Source organism: Hyaena hyaena, unplaced genomic scaffold (assembly GCF_003009895.1).
Source record: "Hyaena hyaena isolate Hyena2069 unplaced genomic scaffold, ASM300989v1 scaffold_993, whole genome shotgun sequence".
Taxonomy (NCBI): domain Eukaryota; kingdom Metazoa; phylum Chordata; class Mammalia; order Carnivora; family Hyaenidae; genus Hyaena; species Hyaena hyaena.
The window spans coordinates 543,483-552,806 of record NW_024081626.1 but is presented as its reverse complement, the minus strand read 5'-3'; positions in this window follow the sequence as shown (position 1 = coordinate 552,806).

Below are 9,324 nucleotides of genomic sequence, written 5' to 3'. Positions count from 1 at the left end.
GTCATAGACACAAATACAGTTCAGATTTTAAAGCCCATGAAAATATATGACAAAAAAATCTAGGCCAATCATTTTGTGGAAAAAAATGTAGTTGCTATAAGCATTTTTCTAAAACAATAGAAATCATCTAAATCGATTCAAATAGGAAAAGGAGATTTCTGTTTCTGATAGGATAGCACAATATTTCTAGACCAAATTGCCACTATAAACAACTAAAGTGCTAGATAAAAGCTTTAAAACGTTTTATTAAGAGCACTATTTCGCTGAAATGAAAGTAAGGAATGCTCAAGCCAGAGACTTTGTGATGATGGGAACCAGAGAGGTAAGAATTTGAGGACATTTGCCAAACTAGATGAACTTGGATTTCAGTTTCCATGGCACATGGGGTGTAGGGGGCAAAGTTCAGGGTCTGTCTAAGGTGGAGAGTCTAAGCAGAGATCTTTCCTCTCTTAAGTCAGAGGCACCAATGTGCTATATACACCTTAGTATAACAGTAAACTAGAAATACCACTCACTTTGACCAATAATTACATGAAAATTTGTCTGCAACTTGGCAATTGAGCAGAGGAAGGCAATAGCCCTAAAATGTTGAATCTTATAATCTGACCATTTGACCTAACATGCAAATTTATATAATGTTGGAGTCATCTGCAAACTCTCAAACTAAAACTTTAGTTTAAAACAGTCCCAAACAAAATACAAATCAAAACCACACTGAGATTCTACCTCACGCCAGTCAGAGTGGCTAAAATGAGCAAATCAGAAAACTCTAGATGCTGGCGAAGATGTGGAGAAACGGGCACCCTCCTACACTGTTGGTGGGAATGTAAACTGGTGCAGCCCCTCTAGAAAACAGTGTGAAGATTCCTCAAAAAATTAATAATAGAACTCCCCTATGACCAGCAATAGCACTGCTAGGAATTTACCCGGGGGATACAGGAGTGCTGATGCATAGGGGCACATGGACCTCAATGTTCATAGCAGCACTCTCAACAAGAGCCAAAACATGGAAAGAGCCTAAGTGTCCATCAACGGACGAATGGATCAAGAAGATGTGGTTTATCTATACAATGGAATACTACATGGCAGTGAGAAAGAATGAAATCTGGCCCTGTGTAGCAACGTGGATGGAACTTGAGGGTGTTATGCTGAGTGAAATTAAGTCAGTCAGAGAAGGATAAATACCATGTTTGCATGTATAGGAGGATTAGGAGGAAGCTAACGGAGGACCGTGGGGGAGAAGAAGGGGGGAATAGTGGGGGAGAGGGAGAGAGGCAAACCATGAGAGACTCTTGAATTCTGAGAACAAACTGAGGACTGATGGGTGGGGGGGGGGAGAGGGGAAATGGGCATGGAGGAGGGCACTTGTGGGGATGAGCACTGGATGTTATATGGAAACCAACTTGACAATAAACTATTTGTAAAAAAAAAAAATTAAATAAATAATAAATAACTAAATAAAACAGTCCCAAACAAGAAGTTATCCCAAACTTTGGCAGAAGCAAAATGCACACACTTTCTGAATGAGCCCACAATAATACCAATAATATTAATATTAATAATAACAACTAAAGTCTCCATGAATCTCAAAAAGCACACTTTTAATGAAATTGAACTACTCACAAATAAAATTCACTAAAAATATAAGAATACAAGGCACTATGAACCTAGAGAATGAATAAACAATAGGAATGGACCCATAAAACTTCAGATATTGTAGTTACTTGAAACAAAATATAATTGCCATGTTTTTCTATATTTAAGAAAATAAAGAACAGCTCTAAAATGTGTGCAGAGAAAGAATGAAAGAAAGAAAGACTAAGCATTTCTATTTTTATTTTTGAGAGGGTGATGGGAGGCGGAGGGAGAAATAGAGAATCTTAAGCAAGCCCTGCGCTAGTATGGAGCCTGATGTGGGACTTGATCTCAGAACCATGAGATCATGACCTGAGTGGAAATTATGAGGCAGATGCTTAACCAGCTGAGCCACCCAGGGGCCCCTTAGCATTTTGAGGAATGAAAATATATAGTTGAAATTTTAAAAAATTAAATGGATATGTTAAAAAATTAATGTAAGGGCACCTGAGTGGCTCAGTTGGTTAAGCATCCGACTTCAGATCAGTTCATGATCTCACAGTTTGTGGGTTCGAGCCTTGTGTCAGGCTTGAAGGAGCTTGAAGGAGATAGGTATTTTCTTAATTCATGCTTTGAAAGGTGAAATGTACATGTTTCAGTAGAATAGAATAATGATAAAATAATGGTGAAAGTCAAGAAAGAAAAGACAACATAATAAACATATATGATAAATGTAAAGAACAAAATAAGAGGGTAGAAGAAATCTTAATTTATCAGTAATTAAATTAAATGTAAATGGATTATATTAACTAGTCAAAAGACAAAAATTGTTACACTGGATAAAAAATCAAGCTATGTATTGTTTACAAGAGAAATATTTAGTTTTCAAAGGATTAAAATTACAATATGTTCTTTGTTCAAAATTCATTTAAATTGTTAATCTAAAAAAAAAGATAACAAAACATGTTTATTTATAAGTGAGAAAATACACTTCCTAGACTCCCATGGATCACAGAAGAAATCATAATGGAAATTTGAAAATATTTTGAACTGAATAATAAGACAAGAATAACATACAAGGATCTATGGGAAACAGGTAAATCTTGGAAAGAATTTACAACCTTTAATGAATATATTAGAAAAAAGAAAAGATGGGGTGCCTGGGTGGCTCAGTTGGTAAAGCGTCCAACTTCAGCTCAGGTCATGATCTCGTGGTCCATGAGTTCGAGCCCCACATTGGTCTGCCTGCTGTCAGAGCCTGCTTCAGATCCTCTGTTACCCCTTTCTCTGCCCCTCCCCTGCTCTCTTTCTCCCTCTCTCAAAAATAAAGAATAAAATTTTGTTATATGCAACAACGTGGATGGTCTGTGAGTTCAAGCTCCGCATGGAGTTCTATGATGACAGCTCAGAACCTGGAGCCTGCTTCGGATTCTGTGTCTCCCTCTCTCTTTGCCTCTCCCCCAGTCATATTCTGATTCTCTCTGTCTCTCAAAAGTGAGTAAACGTTAAAAAAAATTAGAAAACAAACACAAGCAAAGCCCCAAGTTTGTTCTTTCAAAAGAATAATAAAATTGACAAATCTCTGGTGGTAAGACTGGGAGGCCAGGAGGAAGGGAGGGAGAAACGGAATTGAAAGGGGGACATCATTGCAGATGCTACAATGACATCAAGCAGATAATAAGAACATCATCTATCAGAATAAGCTAGATAATGATGCAGGAACAGAAAACAACAAAGATTTACTTCTTGCTTTTGTTACGTGTTTATTACTGGCAGGGGCCTCTTCTCTAGAATATGCATCTAAGTTTAAGTTAGGGAAGAGGCTTTGGTTATTTTTGTTCACTGATGTATTACCATTAAACAGGAATGGAGAATGTATAGTTCGATGGAAGCTGCTTCACCTCCAATGAGGGAGTGAATGAGAAATTCCAGTTTCAAGAGCGGGAAGGAAGCAATAAAAAAGAGCCATATAAAGAAAACAGAACTTTCCTTCCTGGGTTACTGGATCACTGGCTAGACTGTTACGTGGCCGCCTCTAATTGTAATGAAGCCTGGGAACATTACGGGTCAAACAAAATTTACCTTCAGATGGTAAAGGAGAGAGTGAATACTGGGTAGATTGCTGATAGTGCCTGCCATGAGAACCATATCTACCACATTTTCACAAAAAGTTTTTTATAAGGACAACAAATAAATATTATAAACAATTCAGACAAAAAATTATTGTTACCTAAAGTAGCCCAAACTTTCATAATTTCTACTTTTGTTTTGGAAATACTAAGGGGAAAAAAACAACACAACTTTTACTTTGTTATTTTTCCAAAGACATACAGATGGCTAATAGACACATGGAAAGATGCTCAGCATACTCAACATCAGGAAAATAAAAATCAAAACCATAAGGAGATATCACCTCACATCTGTCAGAATAGCTAGAATCAAAAAGACAAGAAATAACAAGTGTTGGAGAAAAAAGGAACTCTCATGGTGGGAATGTAAATTGGTGCAGCCCCTGTAGAAAACAGTATGGAGGTCCTCAAAAAATTAAAAATAGAAATACCATATGATCCAGGAATTTTATTACCTCGATATTTATACAAAGAAAACAAAAGCACTAATTTGAAAAGATATATATACCACTGTTTATCACAGCATTATTTACAGTAGCCAAGATATGGAAGCAACTCAAGTGTCCATCAGTAGATGAATGGATAAAGGAGATGTGGTATATATACACAATGGAATAATACTCAGCCATAAAAAAAAAGAATGAAGTCTTGCCATTTGCTTTGACATGGATTGAGCTAGAGATTATTATGTTAAACAAAATAAGTCAAAGAAAGACAAGTACCTCATGATTTCACTCATATGTGGAATTTAAGAAACAAAACAAATGAGCAAAGGGGAAAAAAAGAGAGAGGCAATTCAGGAAACAGACTCTTAACTATAGAGAACAAATTGGTGGTTATCAGAATGGTGGGGGGGGGTGCACTAAACAGATGATGTGATCAAAGAGTACACTTGTGATAAGCACCGGGTATCGTATGAAAGTGTTAAATCACTATATTGTACATCTGAAATTAATATTGCACTATGGTAACTAACTGAAGTTTAAATAAAACATAAAAAACTAGACAAATGGTGGTGCCTGGGTGGCTCCGTCGGTTAAGCATCTGACTTCAGATCAGGTCATGATCTCACAGTTTGTGGGTTTGAGCCCTGCGTCAGTCTCTGTGCTGACAGCTAGCTCAAAGCCTGGAGCATGTTCCAGATTCTGTGTCTCCCTCTCTCTCTGACCCTCCCCTGCTCACACTGACTCTCTCTCTCAGAAATAAATAAAAAACATTAAAAAATTTCTTTAAATAGACAAATGAATAAAGAAATTGTGATATATACATACATACATAATGAAATATTATTCAGCCATAAAAAAGGAATTAAATTTTCTCATTTGCAACAACATGGGTGGACCTAGAGAGTATTACATTAAGTGAAACAAGTCAGAGAAAGACAAATACCATATGATTCCACTTATATGTGGAATATTAAAAAACAACAAAACAAACCAAAAAAGTAGAAACAGATACATAAATACAAAGAAAACTTAGTGGTTGCTGGGGGTGGGGGATGGGCAAGATGGATGAAGAGGAGTAGGAGGTACGGGCTTCCAGTTATGGAATAGATAAGTCATGAGGATAAAAGGTACAACATAGGGAATATAGTCAATGGCATTGTAAAAGCATTGTATGATGACAGATGGTAACTATATTTGTGTTGAGCATAGCATATAGACTTGCCCAACCACCATGTTGTATACCTGAAACTACTGTAGCATTATGTGTCAATTATACTTCAATTTTTAAAAAGACATTATAAGGTTAGGGTAATGAAGGCAACACAATATTGACAGGGATAAACAGACCAGTGGAATAGAAGATGAAATACAGAAACGCTTATACATGTATGTAAATGTGATATACAACAGATGTGGCATAGAGAACACTGGAGAAAGGATGGATTTCTTACTATGGTTCTATGACATTTGAGTATCAGTATGAAAATAAATAAATATACCCACACAAAGATCTCTTCATGATAAGGTGAAATAAATTCTTAATCTGAAAGGGGAAATTATAAAATTTTTAGAAGATAATGTAGGAAAATTTCTTCATGATCTTGGAGGAGATAGGACTTTTCAAAAATGTGACTCAATAAGCACAAAAGGAAAAGACTGATTAATTAATTACAAAATACTAAGTACACAAATCACAGAGGAAGAAAAAATATTTGCTTCACATACAATGAACAAAAATCTCATATTCAAAATATATAAAGAACTCCTATAAATAAGAAATATACAGTTTATAGAAATTTATAAACAATTTACAGAAATATCTAGAGAAAATAAGCAAAAGACTTGGCATAGCACTTCACAAAAAAAGAAATTCAAATGATCAGTAAACATATGATAAATTATTCAAACTCATTAGGAATCAAGGAAATAAGATACCACTATGGACATATCACTTTGGATAAACAAACAAGGAACTGACTAGTTTCTGTGTTACATAGAATGTGGAATATTGGGAACTCTTATTAAACCGCTGATAAGTATATAATACAATCCCTTTACAACAGTGTAACATTTTCTATGATGTAATTCCACTCTTAGGTAAGTCCCACCAAAATGCATACTTACATGCACAAGGGCACAAATGTAAAATTTATTTTATAGATGCATTGTAACAGTCAAACACTGGGAAAAGACCTATGTCTATCAACGATAGAATGGATAAGTTATGGTATACATATAAAATGAAATACCACATGGCATTGGAAATGAATGAACTAATGGATGAATCTTTAAAACATAATATTGAGTGAAAAAACAGCACACTGATAAATTCATACAGTTTGATTCCATTAAGCACTTTTAGAGTGTTATATTTCACACTGAGAAATATTGTTAATTACCATTTGATATATCAAAGATACAAGCTATTTAGAAATAAACCTTCGAGAAGTTGTGCAACACCTTTGTAGAAAATATTTTAAAACTCAATTGAAAGCCATTCTCCATAAACAAACGGAGAAATGTACCATGAATAGAGATTCTATCAACATTGTATACATGTCAATTATCTTCAAATGTTCCTATTGATTCCATCCAATCCCAATACCTGACCAAAATATTGCATTATGAAATTCAACAAGATGTATATAAATGTATATAAACAAAATGTATATAAAATTTAAAAGATCAAGAATTCAAAACCACTTTTGATAAAGAGGAGTAAGAGTACTTGCTAAGATTTATATTAAAGCTATTGTAATCAAAACACAAGCATTTACTGATACATAGATATACCAATGGAACCTAAGAGAAAGATAAGGAAATTAAGCCTCCAAATATATGGACACCTGCTATATAATAAAGTTATTATTCCATGCCATTCAAAAAAAGATGGACTTCCTCATTAAGAATGCTGGGTGCAATTGGTTAAACATATGGAAAAAAATGAAATTGAGCTTCTTATTCACACTACACACAAAAATCAATATGAGGCAAAGAACAGTCTTTGAAACCAAAATTCTAAAACTCATAGGAGAAATTTTTGGAGAATTTATTTTTTTATTTTTTTAAACCTTTGTATTTACTTTTGAGAGACAGAGATAGACAGAGCTCAAGTGAGGGAGGGGCAGAGAGAGAGGGAGACACAGAATCTTAAGCAGGCTGAGACTGTGCTGACAGCTCAGAGCCTGACACAGGCCTCAAACTCACAAACCGTGAGATCATGACCTGAGCCAAAGTCAGACGTTTAACCGACTGAGGTACCCAGGCACCCTGAGAATTTCTTTATAAATTCAAGAGTAGTGTAAAAAAAAATTCAAGAGTAGTATATCAGAGTTCAGTCAAATCTCAGAACTACTAGAATGTGTGTGTGTGTGTGTGTGTAATGATTTGTTCCAGGAGTCTGATCTTCTTTCTGATCTTCTTGCCTCCTTGTGAGGAGATACGTTCTTCCCATTAATTCTGTAACTTGAAGCCACAGTGAAGAAAACCAGCAAGATGAACGTAGTGTAAGGGAGAGGGAGGACAAATTAGAACACAAAGGCACAAGCTGAAGACCACCAGAACAGACTGAAATCTGTGTCACTTCTTGTTTTGATCTTGATGGTACTCATGTCCTCCAGAAGCCAAGGCTCATTTCCAGAGCTAAACACAGTCACATGGCTGAGGAGTAAGAGAAGTTGAAGAAAGATCCAGGGGAAGATAAAGTAGTTTTGGATCTGGCCACTGTCTCATGCCAAGATGAGCCAGTAGATCAGAGACACATGTAGAAGCTACAAGATGAGTACTCCTTCACTTCTGCCTTCCCAATTCTCCTACAAGAATCTCTTTGTAACCCTAACTGGAAATATACACCAAAGGGAATTCTGGGAAATGTAGTCCAGCCTAGCCAAACTGACACAGTACAAGGCCAACAAAAGTAGGAATATTGTTCTTAAAGAAGACACATGAACAGTTGTAATAGTACATGTTTAAGTAATTTTATTCAAGAGGAAGAGATGAAAAGTATATTTTCTGGGCTCTTGAGTATTTGAGAATATGTTTCTCTTGGTATCATACATCATTCAAAATACACATATAGAAAGTTCTTGATTTACATTTTTATTCCCAGAAACCTGTAAATGTTGTGTTATTTTTTTCCCCTTAGTATTTCCAAAAAAAAAAAAAAAGTATAAATTATGAAAGTTTGGGCTTCCTTAGGTAACAATAATTTTTCTGTCTGAATAGTTTATAGCATTTATTTGTTGTCCTTATAACCTAAACTGTTTGTGAAAATGTGGTAGATACAGTTCTCATGGCAGGCACTACCAGCAATCTACCCAGTATTCACTCTCTCCTTTACCATCAGAAGGTAAATTTTGTTTGACCTGTAATGTTCCCAGGCTTCATTGCAATTAGTGGTGACCACGTAATAGTCTGGCCAGTGATCCAGTAACACATGAAGGAAAGTTCTGTTTTCTTCATATGTTTCTTCTTTATTGTTTCTTCCTTCCCGCTCTCGAAACTGGAATTTCTCATTCACTTCCTCATTGGAGGTGAAGCAGCTTCCATCGAACTATTCATTCTCCATTCATGTTTACTGGTAGTACATCAGTGAACAAAATAGCCCAAAGCCTCTTCCCTAACTTAAACTTAGATGTATAATAAAGTCGTTTGTATACCAACATATAATAATAGAATTAAATAAGTAAAATATGCAGAATATTAATAATGATGAGGGTTATGGGAAAAAATAATATCAGAATATGGAATTGCAGGAGGCTGGTGGATGCAAAATTAAACATTCTGGTGGGGAATGCTTAATTGATGAGGTGACATTTGAGTAAAGACAAAACATGTGAGTGAGCAGGCCATGCAGGTAGCTATAGGAGAAACAACAAATGGTAGTCAGGAAACACTAATGCAAGCTCTTGAGCCAGGAATGTGCCTGTTATATTTAAGGAACAGCAAGAAGCTAGTTTGGCTAAAGTTTAGTGGGGGTGGGGGCACTAGCAGGAGATGAGGTTAAAGAGAAAACAGGGAGACAAGTAGTGTAGGGTTATTAGGCCATCGTGTAGAATTTGGCATCTACTTTGAGTAAGGTAGAAAGCCACGAGAGGTTTGTTTTTTTTAAAGTTTATTTAGAGAGAACGCGTATGTGGAAGAGGCAGAGAGAGAGGGAGGGGGGAGAGAGGATC